We start from the raw sequence: 17,213 nt of genomic DNA, 5'->3' as shown, positions 1-17,213 counted from the left end.
TTATTACAAATTACCGAGGATGCTAACATCAACATACGCCTCCGCTTTCCAATCAGGGTTCCAGTTGGAGTATCGCAAAATAAAATAACTTAATTTTGGCTTAGTACAACTGTAGGTGAAAGCATTTTGAGCTCGCACATTAAAAATCTTTATCTGCTTATTCAGAGAAAATACTGAAAGGTGACACTGTAAATTTTATTTATTTTGACTTTCACTCCCGAAAATACTCATGAATTGCTTCTCATTTTCTTCCTAGTTCTGATATAAATGTCGAAATAATTACGATAATAAAAGTTTAGGAATAATAAGACTGTTCTTTGCAAGAACAATATGAAGATGTTCACGGTCGTCGAATTACTGTTGAGTAGAATATTTTTCATAAGGGTCTTATTGAGACGAGCCAATGCTTTATGTGACTTTTTTTTGTGACTCGTGTTTTTGTGTTCAAGTTAGTAAATATCTAAACGTCAAACATTCAAAACCTTTGAGGGACAAAGAAATGATGAGAGCAGAATCGCTGACACTTCGAGAACCTGTTTTTCAAAATATTTGGAAAGACACATTTGGTGACATACAAGGAATAAATTTCACAAGTACAGAAATAGCCTGTGGCTAGGTAAAGTTGTAGGGGTGGGGTGTAGTCGATTGGAAGCCGCGGGGAAACAATGTCTCAGTTGGTTGACTTTAAAAGTATAGAAATTTCGTGAACATGCACAGCTGAATAAAATTTTGTTTCAAATACTCTGGATTTCGCATACTATGCCACCTGAAGCATTGCAAATGGAACTCAGTGGACTTTTTTATTGCAAAGGAACGATATTACATCATGAACAGTAAATGATCCGTTGCTTGGAGATCGACTTCCTGCTTTAATCACGTGGCTAAAAGATGTGATCACCATGATGTTTGGTCCATTTAATGATCATTGAACTCTGCCAAAGCACGAGCAACAAAACTGTTGGTTTTTCTTTTGGATTTTAATCGTCTCTTTTTCTAAGCAGTATTTTCTTTCAGCTGAAATAAATTCGGAACAAATTTGCATATATCATTAATCGTTCCAATGAGATAAATCTAATTCACTTCCGATTATTACAATGAACAGTGTGACTTTCAGTTTAATTAATAAAATGAAACGAACAAAACAGCGTTTTTTGTGATTTAACCCAATTCAGTTAAGCCATATGAGAACGGCTATTGAACCAATACATCGCCTTTATATCCCTCTCAATGACTACTTCTTCACGTGAGAGAGAACGTGACTGAAGAAATTATGAGTCAAGGCAAAGTGTGGGTGTGAGTATGATGGGAAATTCTTGTTCACTGTTTCATTCTGACAGTTCTGTTTCAGAATGAATCAATGACAGATGTTCTTTCCGACGAGCATTGCTATTTTTTGGATTTTGCTGTTATTGTAATTCTGGTGAAAGCAGAAACACAATGTTTTGGTTTCAATTTAGCTCTAGAAATTTCTCATCCAAGACTTTCACCACATGTAACCTTGATGAGGTCAAAGGTCACCCCTTTCCACAATGTGCTGAGAAGACCGGGAGATTACAGTGGTGGGTTATTATACAACCGTGCTCCGCATTCACGAGTTCGAGTCACACTTTGGTTGCTAATGCCACAAACCACTACTGCATTTTTACGTTGCATCTCACACCTCTGGTATACACTGGATCAAGAATTATATTCTTGACCTTCACTGCACGGGAGATTCACGAATAATAAACACATTAAAGTTGAAATAAAGAATGACAGTAGATGTTTTATTCAGTTGTAAATTAAATTGGTGTAATGAGAAGGAACACATTTTTTCTTTATGTCCCTCATTCCATCTTGTCTTTCTATGAATTTGCATCGACGGAAAGAGAAATAACTAACAAGTGATCGGGAGCACAAGTTTATCCAGTGGGATTGTTCATGATTATTTTAATCTAACAGTCCACACAATGATCTGATCAGTATTTCAAACAGTCACTCGGAATTGGAACCTCAGAAAACTGCTCCAATGAAAAGAACCTTTTATTCTTTCACATGCAGCGTGATGACTGACGTGCTAACTGTACAAGGTCGACCAATTTTCTTCAGCAATCACAGCTTCTGTAAACAGCCTCCTGTGCTGTGCAGACTGTCATTTGTTGCCCCCAGGTCACAGCACATTTCTTCTTCATGAGCTTATGAGCTTCGTTCCTGATCCGTTTGATAAACCTTTTCTATCACTTCATCTCATCCACTCACAATTCTGAACTTATGAATAAAATTTGGCGTTAGACCAAAAGTTAAACAAAGTGGATGTATGCCATTCAGCCCATCGAATCTGCCCCACCATGCAACGAATTTATGGTTGGTCTGATAATCTTCAACTCCATTCTGCTTACTTACCTCGACAAACTTCATCATCTTTCTGATTAAATACCTGACATAGTTTGAAAATATCCAATAACTTTGCCTCTACTTCGGTTGCCAAAAAAAGCCACCAATTCTCTGAGCATGAAAATTACTCTTCATTTCTGAATTAAATGGGCGATATCTCATTCTGAAATTATGTCCTCTGGTACTCTCCTCAGAGCATAGGGCAATCCACCTGCCTGTATCCTGTCAAGATCCCACAATTTTGTTTCGAGGAGAATAATCCCAGCCTGACCAATCATTCCACGAAGCTCCATTTTATCCAAAATTGACAATATTCTCATAAATCTCTGCTGTCCCTTACAGCACGGGAATTGGAACTTGAAATCAGATAGCGATTGGAATCGGATTAGTCCACACATGGACCAATAACAGTAATGATAACTTTGACAAATGAGAATCTAATCATATTCTATTGACATTGAATGGCTTCGTTGTTATAGAATTCCTCCGGGTAATCGCTCTCGGAGCTAATATTTAGGAGAAATGGAACCTGACCACCCATATAAAGAAGTTGACTACAAAAAAATGTCCGTCAGTCGATTTTGTTTGATTATTAACACAACTCATGTCTCCGAGAAGCCTGCATCACCTGTAAGGCACAAATTAGATGTGAAACAAAGTTCTCTCTATTTGCCTGGATGTGTGCAGCTTCAATACCACTGAAGGAACTGGACATCCTCCACGACAATGCAGTCACTTAATTGTACCTCTTTCAATACCTGAAGGTTTATTACCCTCACCGCTAAGGCACAATTACAGTAGAGTGCACCACCTACAAGATGCGGTGGAGTAAGTCATCCAGGCTGTGTTGACAGAACATTCAAAGCTCAAAAACTGTACAGACTATAAGGACAAGGTTGAAGGTGCACTGAAGCGCTACCATTTGCAAGTTACCCTCCAAGGCACATACTGGCATGATTTGGAGATGTATCAGTGGTAAATTCATTGAGTGATGAAGCGGTCTTGATGGTCAAAGTGGTATACTTCAGCCCTCCATCCTTTATCTTACAATTTTAAAAAAAATGTTGATTATTGCATGGACCAGACTTGTGCTCATTCTTTTAGTTGTTTCCTAAACTGGCGGTTGCTAAAGATCGAATATCATCCACAGTCTGAGGTCAACAACAGAAAATATCTAAAGATACTCTCGACCAACTGAGCTCCCTGCCCAAAAATCTTCAGTGATCTGTGAATATCCACTCCATGATCTATTTGTTCGTGTTTGTTCTGTTCACCACTCAGAATTCTCACTGTTATTGTTTCAACTCCCCAAATTCGTTACCATTTATTGGTCTGGATTCAATTCCACTCGCCGTTTTTATTTTCCACCTGATTGATACATCTCTGCAGGCCCTGACGCCCGTCCTGATTATCTGACATTGTAGCGTTATCTCAGTACTGACCCTCTGACAGAGCAGCACTCCCTTAGTACTGACCCTCTGACGGTGTGGCATTCCAACAGTGCTGACCCTCTGACAGTGCTGGTGTAGCCGAGCCTGTCCCCTAACGGTGACATGGTGTGATGTGATGTAGCCCAGAGTCTCCCTTGAAAGTGACATGGTGTGGGCTGGTGTAACCCGGAGGGTCTGTCAGTACTGACCCTTTGATGGTGCAGTGCTCCCGCAGTACTGACCCTCTGACAGTGTAGCACTTCTTCAACACTGATTCTCTGACAGTGTTGTTCTCCCACAGTAATGACCCTCCAACAGTGCTGTGCTCATTTTGTACTGACCCTCTATCAGTGTAGCATGCCCTCAGGACTGGTCCTCTGACAATGCGGACTCCCTCATGACTGACCCACCAATAGCGTGGTACCCCCACATTACTGATCCTCTGACAGTGAGACCTTCCCCTGGGACTGACACTCAGACAGTGTAGCGCTCCCTCAGTACAGACCGTCGGGCAGCACACTCTCAATACTGACCCTCTGACGTTGCAGCACTCACTCGGTGCTGACCCGCTGACAGTGTAGCAATCTATCAGCACTGTCCCTCTGTCAATGCAGCTTTCCCTCAGTACTGCCCCTCAGTTGGTGCAGCTTTCCCTCAGTACTGACCCTCTGACAGGGCACACATGACTGACCACTGCCCCTCTGACCAGACCACACCATGTCACTGTCACGGGGACACTCCTGGCTACACCAGCTCAAAACATGTCACTGTTGGAGGGGCTCCGGGCTACACCAGCCCACACCACGTCAATGTTAGGGGAACACTCCAGGTTACTCCAGTACAAGCAATGTCAGTGTTCGGGGGACACTCCGAGATACACCTACCACACCATGTCCGTGTCAGGGGGACACTCCGGGTTACACCAGCCCACACCATGTCACTGTCACAGCGACACTCCGGGCTACACCAGCCCACACCATGACACTGTCAGGGGGACACTCTGGGCTCCACCAGCCCACATCATGTCACGGTCACAGCCACACTCCGGGCTACACCAGCCCACACCATGACACTCTCAGGCCAACTCTCCGGGTTAGAACAGCCCACACCATGTCACTGTCAGGGGGACACTTCAAGCAACACCAGCCCACACTCTGTCACTGTCAGGGGGACAATCCATGTCACACCAGCCCATACCATATCACTGTCACAGTGGCACTCTGGGTTACACCAGCCGAATACATCACTGTTAGGGGGACACTCTGGACCTCAGCAGCCCACACCACGTCACTGTTAGGGGGACACTCCGGGTTACAACAGTCCACACCATGTCACTGTCACCGCGACACTCTGGGTTACACCAGCCAACGCCATGTCACTCTCAGGGTGACTCTCTGGACTACACCAGCCCACACCATGCCACCATCACGGCGACACTCCGGGCTGCACCAGTCCGCACCATGTCACCGTCAGGGAGACACTCCGAGCAACACCAGATCACACGATCTCACTGTTAGGGGGAACTTCGGGCGACACCAGCCCACACCACGTCACTGTCATCGTACAATAGGCTGCACCATTCCACACCATGTCACTTTCAGAGGAACACTCCGGGCTACACCAGTCCACAACATGTCACTGTGAAGGGGACACTTGGGGCTATAACAGCGCACACCATATCACTGCCAGAGGGACACATTGGGTCGACACCAATCCACACCATGTCAGTGGGATATCCAGGGCTACTCCAGATCAAACAATGTGACTGTCAGTTGGTAACACGGGATTATAACAGCTCACACCATGTCACTGTTAGGGCGACACTCTGGGCCACACCAGCCTACACCATGTGACTGTCAGTGGGTCATCTGGGGCTACTACAGCCCACACCATGTGATTGTCAGTGGGAAACACGGCGCTACAGCAGTCCACACTATGTGAATGTCAGTGGGACATCGGGGGCTAAAGCAGCCCACATCATTTCACTGCCAGGGGTACACTCCAGGTTACACCAACTCACGCTACGTCACTGTTAGTGGGACACTCCGGGCTACACCAGCCCACACCATGTCACTGTCAGCATGACACTCCAGGTTACACCATGCCACACCATATCACTGTCAGTGGGACACTCCTGGCTTCACCAGCTGACACCATGTCACTGTCAGGGGGACACTTAGGGTTACACCAGCCCACACCATATCACTTTCAGAGGAGACTCTGGGCTACACCAGCCCACACCATGTCACTGACTATGGGACATTCTAAGCTACGCCAGACCACACCGTGTCACTCTCAGTGGGACGCTCCAGGCTACACCAGCCCACACCATGTCACTGTCACAGCGGCACTGCGGACTACATCAGCATGTCACGCTCAGGAGGACACTCCAGGCTACACCAGCCCACACCATGTCACTCTGAGGGGGACACTCCGTGTAACACCAGCTTTCACCATGTCACTGTCAGGGGACACTCTGGGCCACACCAGCCCACACCATGTGACTGTCAGTGGGTCATCTGGGGCTACTCCAGCCCACACTATGTGACTGTCAGTGGGAAACCCGGCGCTACAGCAGCCCACACCATGTCACTGTCAGTGGGACACTCCGGGTTACACCAGCCCACACCATGTCACTGTCAGGGGGACACTCTGGGTTACGCTAGCCCAAACCATGTCACTCTCAGGCCGACACTCCGGGCTACATCAGCCCACACAATGTCACTGTAGTGAACTCTCCTGGCTAAACTCCGGGCAACACCAGCCCACAGCATGTCACTGTCAGGAGGACACTCCGCGTTACACCAGCACACATCATGTCACGCTCAGGGCAACACTCTAGGCTACACCAGTCACTGTCAGGGGGATGCACCGGAATACACCTACCACTCCATGTCACTGCCAGAGGACTCGCCAGGATACAACAGCCCACACCATGTCATTGTCAGTGGGACACTCCAGGTTACACCAGCCCACACCATGTCACTGTCAGGGAGACATTCTGAGCAACATCAGATCACACGATGTCACTGTCTGCGGAACACTCCGGGCTACACCAGCCCACACAATGTCACGCTCTGGGTGACACCTTGTGCTACACCAGCACACACCATTTCTCTGTCAGGGGGACACTCGGGACTACATCAGCCCACACCATGGGTCCCTCAGAGGGACACTCCGGGCTTCACCAGCCCACACTCTGCCACTACCAGGGGACACTCAGGTCTACACCAGCTCGTACCATGTCACTGTCAGGTGAACGCTCCGGGCAACACCAGCCCACACGATGTCACTGTCAGGAGGACACTCCGCCTTACACCAGCACACACCATGTCACTCTCAGGGCGACACAGTAGGCTACACCAGCCCATATCATGTCACTGACATGAGGACACTCCGGCTTACACCAGCCAACACCATGTCACTCTCAGGACGACACTCTGTGCTACAGCAGCCCACACCATGTCATGGTGACGGGTACACAACGGGCTACACTAGCTCACACCATGTCACTCTGAGTGGGATACTCCGGGCAACACGAGCCCCACAATCTCACTCTCAGAGGGAAACTCCGTGTTCCATCAGCCCACACTATGTCACTCTCAGGGGGACACTCCGGGCTACACAAGCCCAAACCATGTCAGTGTTAGTGGGACAATCCGGGTTACACTAACGCACACCAGGCCAATGTCAATGGGACAATCCGTTTTACTCTAGCCCACACCATGTCACTGTCAGGGGGACACAACGGGCTACACCAGTCCACACCACGTCACAGTCTGTGTGACGTTCCAAGCTACACCAGATCACACCATGTCACTGTCAGAGGAACACTCCGTGGCTACACCAGCCCATACTATGTCACTGTCAGGGGGACACGTCGGGCTACACCAGACCGCACCATCTCACTGTCAGGGGACATTCCAGGCAACACCAGCACACACCATGTCACACTCAGGGTGACACTCTCAGCTCCACCAACCCATACCATGTCATTGTCAGTGGGGCACTCCGGGCAACACTTACCCACACCATATCACTGTCAGGGAGACATTCCGGATTGCACCAGCCCACACATTGTCACTGTCTGGGGGACAATCCAGGCTACACCAGTCCACACCACGTCACTGACATGGGGACACTCCGGCTTACACCAGCCAACGCCATGTCACTCTCAGGACGACACTCTGTGTTACAGCAGCCCACACCATATCACGGTCAGGAGGACACAACTGGTTACACTAGCCCACATCATGTCACTCTGAGTGGGACATTGCGGGCTACACGAGCCCCACCACGTCACTCTCAGTGCAATAGTCCATGCTACACCAGCCGACACCATGTCACTCACAGTGGGACACTCCGAGCTACACCAGCACACACCATGTCGCTGTCAGGGGACACTCCTGGCTACACCAGCCCACGCCATATCACTGTCACGGCGACACTCCTGGCTACACCAGCGCACAACATGTCACTCTCGGGGCACACTCCGGGCTACACCAGCCCTCACCATGTCACTGTCAGGAGGATACTCCGGGATACACCTACCACTCCATGTCATTGCCAGGGGACACTCCAGGATACATCAGCCCACACCATGTTACTGTCAGGGGGACACTCTGGGTTACATCAGCCCACACCATGTTACTGTCAGGGGGACACTCTGGGTTACACCAGCCCACAACATGTCACTCTCAGGCCGACACTCCGGGCTACATCAGCCCACACAATGTCACTGTACGGGGACTCTCCTGGCTACACCAGATCACACCATGTCACTGTCAGCGGGACACTCCAGGCAACACCAGCCCACAGCATGTCACTGTCAGGAGGACACTCCACGTTACACCAGCACACATCATGTCACGCTCAGGGTGACACTCTAGGCTACACCAGTCCATGCCATGTCACTGACAGGGGGACACACCGGAATACACCTACCACTCCATGTCACTGTCAGGGGGACACACCGGAATACACCTACCACTCCATGTCACTGTCAGGGGGACACTCCGGGCTACACCAGCTCACACCATGTCATTGTCTGTGGGACATTCCTTGCTACACCAGCCCACACAATGTCACACTCTGAGGGACACCTTGTGCTCAACAGCCTACACCATGTCACTGTCAGGGGACCCTCGGGGCTCCATCTGCCCATGCCATGGCTCTCTCAGAGGGACACTCCTGGCTTCACCAGCCCACACTCTGCCACAGCCAGGGGACACTCTGGTCGACACCAGCCAACACCATGTCACTGACTGGGGTACATTCCGGGCTAGACCAGCTTGTACCATGTCACTGTCTGGGGAACGCTATGGACTACACCAGCCCACATCATGTCATTATCAGGGGTATGCGCCGGTGTACACCATCCCACACCATATCATTGTCAGGAGGACACTCCGTGTTACACCAGCCTACACCATGTCTCTCTCAGGTCGACACTCTAGGCTCCACGAGCCCATACCATGTCACTGACAGGGGGATACAACGGGCTACACCGGCCCACACCATGTCACTGTCATGCGACTTTCAGTTTTACACCAGCCCACACCATGTCACAGTCTGTGGGTCGTTCTGAGTTACACCATATCACACTATGTCACTGTCAGAGGAACACTCCGGGGCTGCACCAGCCCACACCATGTCACTGACAGGAGGACACTCTAGGCTACACCAACCCATACCATGTCACTGTCAGTGGTGCACTCTGGGCAACACTTGCCCACACCATATCATTGTCAGGGAGACACTCCGGGTTACACCAGCCCACACATTGTCACTGTCTGGGGGACAATCCAGGCTACACCAGTCCACACCACGTCACTGACATGGGGACACTCTGTGCTACAGCAGCCCACACCATATCACGGTCAGGAGGACATAACTGGTTACACTAGCCCACATCATGTCACTCTCAGTGCAATACTCCGTGCTACACCAGCACACACCATGTCGCTGTCACGGGACACTCAGGGCTACACCAGCCCACACCATGTCACTGTCACGGCGACACTCCTGGCTAAACCAGCCCACAACATGTCACTCTCAGTGCGACTCTCTCGGTTACATCAGCCCACACCATGTCACTGTCAGGGAGACCCTCCGAGCAACACCAGATCACACCATGTCCCTCTCTGTGAGACATTCCGTGCGACACCAGTCCACACAATTTCACTCTCTGGGGGACACCTTGTGCTACACCAGCCTACACCATATCACTGTCTGGGCGACACTCGGGGCTACATTGGCCCACGCCATGGCTCTCTCAGCGGGAAACTCCGGTCTTCACCAGCCCACATTATGCCACTGCCAGGCGACACTCAGGTCTACTCCAGCCCACACCATGTCACTGACTGGGGGTCACTCCGGGCTACACCAGCCCATACCATGTCACTGTCAGTGGAACGCTACGGACTGCACCAGCCCACACCATGTCACTGTCAGGGGGACGCTCCGGATTACACCACCCCACACCATCTAACTCTCAGGGCGACTCTCTCGGCTACACCAGCTCACACCATTTCATTGTCAGGGAGACACTCTTGGCTACGCCAACCCACACCAGGTCACAGTCAGGGAGACAGTGTACCCAGACACTCTGGGTACATCAGTCCACACCATGTCACTCTCAGAAGGACACTCCGGGTTACATCAGCTCACACCTTGTCACTGTCAGGGGGACACTCCCGGCTACACCAGTCCACACCATATCACTGTCAAGGGGACACCTCGGTTTACACCAGCCCACACCATATCATTGTCAGGGAGACACTCTTGGGTACGCCAACCCACACCAGGTCACAGTCAGGGGGACACTCCGGGTTATACTAGCCCACACCATTTCACTCTGAGTGGGACTCTCCTGACTACACCAGCTCACACCATGTCGCTCTCAGGTGGACAGTCCGGGCCACACCAGCCCACACCATGTCACTATCATGTGGACAGTGCGGGATACACTAGCCGACATCATATCTCTGTCAGAGGGACACTCCGGGCTACACCAGCCCACACCATGTCACTGTCAGTGGGACACTCCGTTTTACACCAGCCCGTACCATGTCACTGTCTGGGGGACACTCTAGTCAACACCAGCCCACATCATGTCACTGTCAGTGCTACACTCCGTGTTACACTAGCCCACAACATGTCCCTGTCAGGGGGACACTCCGTGCTACACCAGCCCACACCATGTCACTTTCATGGCGACACTCCGGGTTACACCAGCCCACACCATGTCACTGTAAGGGGGACACACCAGGCTACACCAGCCCACACCATTACACTGTCAGGGGGACACTCATGTCTACACCAGCCCACACCATGTCACTTTTAAGGCCACTCTCTGGGTTACACCAGCCCACACGATGTCACTGTCAGGGGAACACTCCGGGCCTCACTAACCCACACTATATTGCTGTTAGAGGGAGTCTCTGGCCCAAACCATCCCACACCACCGCAAAGTCCTTGGGAACAATCCTGACTATACCAGCCCACACCATATTAGTCTCAGGAGATCTCTCAGTGGTAATGGAATTCACATGATCTCGCCACGCAGTGCGTTCTGACCGTGGATTGATGAAGGTGAAGTTGTTATCTACCTGCTTGGTAATATTCCTTCTGAGATCAGTAACCCCCGTTACACACTTGCCCTTTACTGTGGAACAAACCCCACCCTCTTTGCCGAATCGGTCATCGAGAGCGTACCGGTTTTGCTAGGAACATAGCAATTCAGTGAGTATGTTTGAACTCCTGCTAGGTGCAAACTGCCTCCTCGCCCAAGCCACTGAAACTACAAAGATAATCGTTTCAATTTTGATGGCTAATAATTCCTGCAGATGCTCCACAGTAAACATTACTAAGGAATGTGTAACCCTAAAACTGAGCTTTACTATTGCCCAAAGCCTTAGCACCCATCCAATGCACGCAGAGTACAGATGAATCTGAACGTTTGGGAGGGAAACCCCAACCACCTCCCAGGTAGTTAGGCAGCAATCAGTATTTGGGAAAACTGTCCCAATAGTGACCACACGGAGAGTACCTATTTCATTAAGATAAATGAAGTTAGTCACTTTGTCTTGTCTGAAAATAAAGGTTTAGTGTAGATAATGGAGGGGTCTTTCCAATAAGAACCAGGTCTGTCTTTGTGACTACACTGGAAGTACAGGTAGTCCATAGCTACAAAATACGGTCGCAAATGGGCTCTAGGGTGAAAGCTACTCAATACAAATGGTGGGACTTTCATTAAGAGATGTGGTCATTGTCCATGACTAGCTCCTTCCATCCCTCAATTGAGAAGATGGAGGTGCTATTAGGGTTCTCATATTGAAGGTGGGTGCCATTGCCAATATCACAAAAAGCCTGAATACCCGCTATAACAGAGACACAATCCTCCAGTAAGCATATGCATGAGATACGAGGCGCACAGGGAAGCAGTAGCTGTTCGTACATTTGACCAAGACATATGGAATAAACGTCTTCCCCATCCTGTGCAATTGTAACAAATTGGATAGGCTTCCCCAGACTTATTCGAGGAATTCCACAGGCAGCTAGCAGGTGGGGATAAGTAATAATCAAAGGAAACATTATATCTGGTAACCGCCTAACTGGTATTCCATATTCTGTCGATGGGATTCAGGAGGGGGAATGGGTCAGAGTTCTTTGCTGATGTGAGGGCGTAACAGACCACTTCATGCTGGCTGAATATTTTATGATGATTTTGAAGAAACAAATTTTTCGTTAAGGACAACATCTCCCCATTTCTCTTTTGCAACGTGCTGATTTAAACCTCCTCGAGTAGAGGCGAGGCTTACCAGGACCAGTGAAAGCACAACTGAAATCAAACTGGCACAAAACACCTTGACAGGGTTAAGACCATTGAGACTTGTTCCATAAGTGAACTGTCCGATCTTCTTGGTGCAGTTGACCATTGCGGCAGTCGTTCTTGGTAACGTTCCATTCAGTGAAGGTATCAGTTTCTCGGGGCACATAAGGATATCTTTTCAGCATAAATGGTACACAGTTTCTTGTTGCTCAGGATGACATGGGTAAGCCGCCCCTTCTTCAGCCCTAATGCCAGTGACAGTGGGTGCACATAACAGGGTAAGTTCGATCTTCATCATAATGGTCGTTCTGGATCAAGGATTAGGATATGTAAAGGAGCAGAAGAATTATGATTCGAAACATGCAGCTTTATCATAGTAGTCTGGTTTGTCCCCAACTGATTCTGGTTCCTCTTCCAGTTCCATCTCCATCTCCATCATCATCATCACCCCACCCTCCCGCCAACCCCCCAGCACCCCCACCCCAACTGCCCCCCCTGGCCAGGAACCTGGAAGGGCCTTTTCCATTGAGGTTGGAGGCTGTGACTTGTCCAATTCGTGATGAGAATGAAAGAACCTGGTTCAACACTTGGAACATTGTTGAGGGAGGGGAGATTCTCATGAGCAACACAGACTTTGGAGTGAAGACCTCATAAAACTTTGGTAAAAGAAAGCACACAGGAGGGCATATCCTCAGTCATGTGTTTGAAAAGAATTGGGGAGGTAGCATCATTCCAAGGTGAGCAGACAGCGCGACCTTGGATGATTTCGGCTGGGGACGAGCGTGTTTTCCCCATAGGAGTGTATCATAGGTGGAACAATACTAGAGGCACCACCCTAACCCATAAAGACCTGTCTCAGAAATCAATTTGGCCAGGTTAGTTTTCAGACTCTGGTCACCATGCTCCACGAGCCCTGCAGCGTGTGGGCAATAAGCACAATGCAGTTGGTTGTGAATCCCAAAATGAGAGCATAATTCCTCATTATTATCTTCAATAAAATGAGGGTCATTGTCAGAAGGTAGACAAACGCGAATACCAAAACGCGTAATAATCTCCTTGAGTAAAATATTTACAATAGTTTTAGCAGTAGCGTTGGAAGTGGGGTAAGCTTCAACCCTCTAGGAAAAAAAAATCAACAATGACTAAAACATACTCATAGTGCTGACACCTTTGCAACTCAATAACGTCTTTAAACATCTTTCCCAGTTGGCATTAATTTGTCAGAGGTCCACTCACCCTTGTCAGAACTTTCAGTCTGGCTTATCATGTCAGCTACCATCATAAGATGGGTGTGAGAGGCTGCTATTGCGGCCTCATCAACAGCACGGTTACAAATGTCGACAGGGGATTGGACAGTGGTATGCGAGTACCTGAAGAGGTCAAAGACCTGTATTTTCCCAGAGTTGACCATAAACATTCACAACTCTGAAAGTCTATCAGGAGTCAGTGTAAATGTTAATACGAAGGCCTGTCCCGAAGAAGCAGGCGCGGATCAGGTCCAAAAAGTCAGCTTATTGGATAGAAAATGAAATCTCAAAAGAAGCTGATTCCAGGACGAAGCCACGGTCATCAATTATTGCATTGCATGAGAAGTGTGTACCTGTATAGTCAGTAGAAGAACTACCATCAGTGAACCTATTGATGCCAGTGTCTGCGATAGCGGCATGGGAAAGATCTAAATGAATGTGGATGCCCTCATTCCTGAGGAGAATTCAGTCATGATCTGGAGAGAAAAAAGGTGATGTGGGATGTGCAAGGAAATCGGCAGGATTAATGGTGGCAAAATACCTAAAGGTCAGTCGGGGTTTCTTGAGCTGGTAAACCCCCTAATGGTTTTGGCAAGCAGCAGTCAAATGTTGAGTTTGTAATTGTCTCAACTGTGTGACAACCGCATTAGAACTGTAGACGACAATATCCTGCTGAAGTGTAAGGTTTTCTGTGGACTGTAATCTAAGATAAATAGCAGTGAGGATCTGAGTACAACAGGGATATCTTAAGGCAACAGAGTCAAGTTTAGTAGAGAAATAGGCAACCGGGCAGTGGCGATCTCCATGTGGTTGAGTGAGAACTGAGGAAGCACAGTCATCCAGAAAAGTGCAGTAAAGTTGGAAAGGTCTGTCATAGTGGGGTCTTCCAAAGGCTGGAGCTTGTGACAAGGCATGTTTAAGTTCATCGAAGGCTTTCTATACCTCTGAGGTGAGCTCGAAGGTACCTTCATGGAAAGTAAAGGGGGTCAACATCTGAATGAGGAGGGCAGCGTTAGGCATCCATTGTCCGCAGTTTTTGCCCCCTGCCCAGCCACGGGTGAACCTGTTTCACTGTTGGTGGGACCGGGAAGTTGACGATAGGAGCAATACGGCTCTGCTCATGGGAGAATGAAACAGATGATACTACGAATCCTAGAAACTCTGCCTGGCGTTGTACAATTGAGACTTTTTTCGGGAGACACAACATAGCACAGACATGTCAGATAGATGAGGAAGAGGGTAACATCGGAGTGACCAGATTCTTCATCTAGACTGCCAAAAAGGAGGCAATCTCCATATTGGATCAGTGCAGACCCAGCTGTGAGGGTGAGAGACCGGAATTATTTCTGTAAGGCCTGTTAGAAAAGGGTCAGAGAATGTATGAAGCCCTGAGGTAATCGAATCCACATCAACTGCTGACCATTAAAAGTAAAGACAAATAGGTGCTGACTGTCTTCATGAAGAAACAGAGAGAAAAAACAAACACGTTGCAGGTCGACAACAGCGAAACATTTAGCATCTGATGGTACCAAGGCCGGAATATGAGCTGGATTTGGGACCACGGCACGATTAAGCTGTGCAATAGCATTGATAGGTCTATAATCTTGAACCAGTTGATACTGGTCTGGCGTGCCAAATTTTTGGACAACTCCCTAGAGTCCCCGACTCTTTTTTTTCATTTCGTAATGCATTCTTATTAGGAGCTTTTTGGGCTGCACTTGGATGATAGAGAGTAAGGGTTCGAGTCAACCACGTTTGAATGTGAGGAAAACCAATTGGAGAAAATGCTAACGTCTGGCCGGCCAATTTCACGACACTCCATTGTGGAGGTCTGAAGGCTCTTACTCTATTGTCTGCAATCTTTCCATACCGAATCCGAGTCACGACACCAGATGATGATCTGGACCCCCGGCAACACCTCTCGCTTCGGCGATCGGTCAATAAACACTCGTAATTGATCTGGCTTTTAAGAATATATTCTTTATTTTTCATACGGCCGAATACAGAGCGTGCAGAAACACAGAGGTTATACACTTCTGTGTTCCTTGGTGTAACTGTGCACAAAGCTGAAAACACAGACTTTTAAAAATACTATTCTTAAGGAAGGATACAGGCCATGATCGAATAGTACATTCAGATAATTGCCAATCAATACTCGATATTGCTTTATGTGACAGTTCCTGGGTCCAATGATATTTCCTGGGAACCAACTTTGTGTTCAAACACTCAGGTATCACTAACTGAGCCATTGCACCTGAACCCAAAGGCCGGTTAAAACTGTCTTATCTAGCTGAATTATTTCTATGCTTTAAATGGCATGTTGTCTGCTAATCACGACTGAAGCAGACTGTGGTTAGTCACTTATATTGAATTAGCACTCAGTAACATAAAAGCTATTTTCTGCGGCTTTAGCAGAGTTGTCAGATTGCAGCCTAGAAGCCATTTTGTCTTGTTATTTGCACTGAGAAGCCATCTTGTTGCCACCTAGATTATGAAGAGCATCTGCTAAATGGTTGCCCATGACTACAACTAGTCACCTCAGCCTGTATTCAGATGTCAGATCATCACCTGTCCCTCTGCAACAGGCTCAAGATGCTGAATGGCCTCCTACTAACCCTCTGTAATAGGCCGGAGACATTAAATGACACAGCAACTTGTGGATTATGAACGGCTGTAAACTGTATGAAATGAAGGTCCCTCCCTTCTCAGTTACAGAAAAACAAACACACAATGTACTCCAGGTACCCTCTTAGTCACACCTTATACACTTTTCTCTGGGTTGAGTAGGTCCCTTTGCAAAATTTACCGACATTCCATCTTTCCACCTCTTCATGTAGGAATAAGCTAGTGTGGGCTGAATGGCATCCCCATATCCTTCTGTAACAGGTACATTGGGAGATAATTTCTTTCCCCGTTCCTGAGTATCTGTCCCAAAGCTTTGTCTCAAAGTTAAGAAATGATTTGATAACCGGGTACTTTCACCCAGCAGTAGCCTCACACAACGTCATTTGGCAATAAATATCGTACCTTTGTTTAAAGTGGCTAGAAATTTCCCCACCAGTCATTTTTTTGTAGCTGCTTTGTTATTTTATCCCCGTCTCCTTTTATAAACAGGGTGGGCATATGCAACCTGGCAGTGTTCCAGCAATACACCCACATGCAAGGAAAAACGATTAAATAGATTGGTCCAACCATCAGTAACGCTCGTGCTTTCCATCCAAACTGAGTAAATGTTCACATTTATTGTGGTATGAAAAGGGATGTAACGAAGGGGTTAACTGAGCCTGTCTTTTCAGTGACTGTGATTAATTCCGATCTCCATGGATTCTA

Source organism: Chiloscyllium punctatum, chromosome 39, assembly GCF_047496795.1.
Source record: "Chiloscyllium punctatum isolate Juve2018m chromosome 39, sChiPun1.3, whole genome shotgun sequence".
NCBI classification, from domain to species: domain Eukaryota; kingdom Metazoa; phylum Chordata; class Chondrichthyes; order Orectolobiformes; family Hemiscylliidae; genus Chiloscyllium; species Chiloscyllium punctatum.
This window is presented reverse-complemented; position numbering follows the sequence as displayed.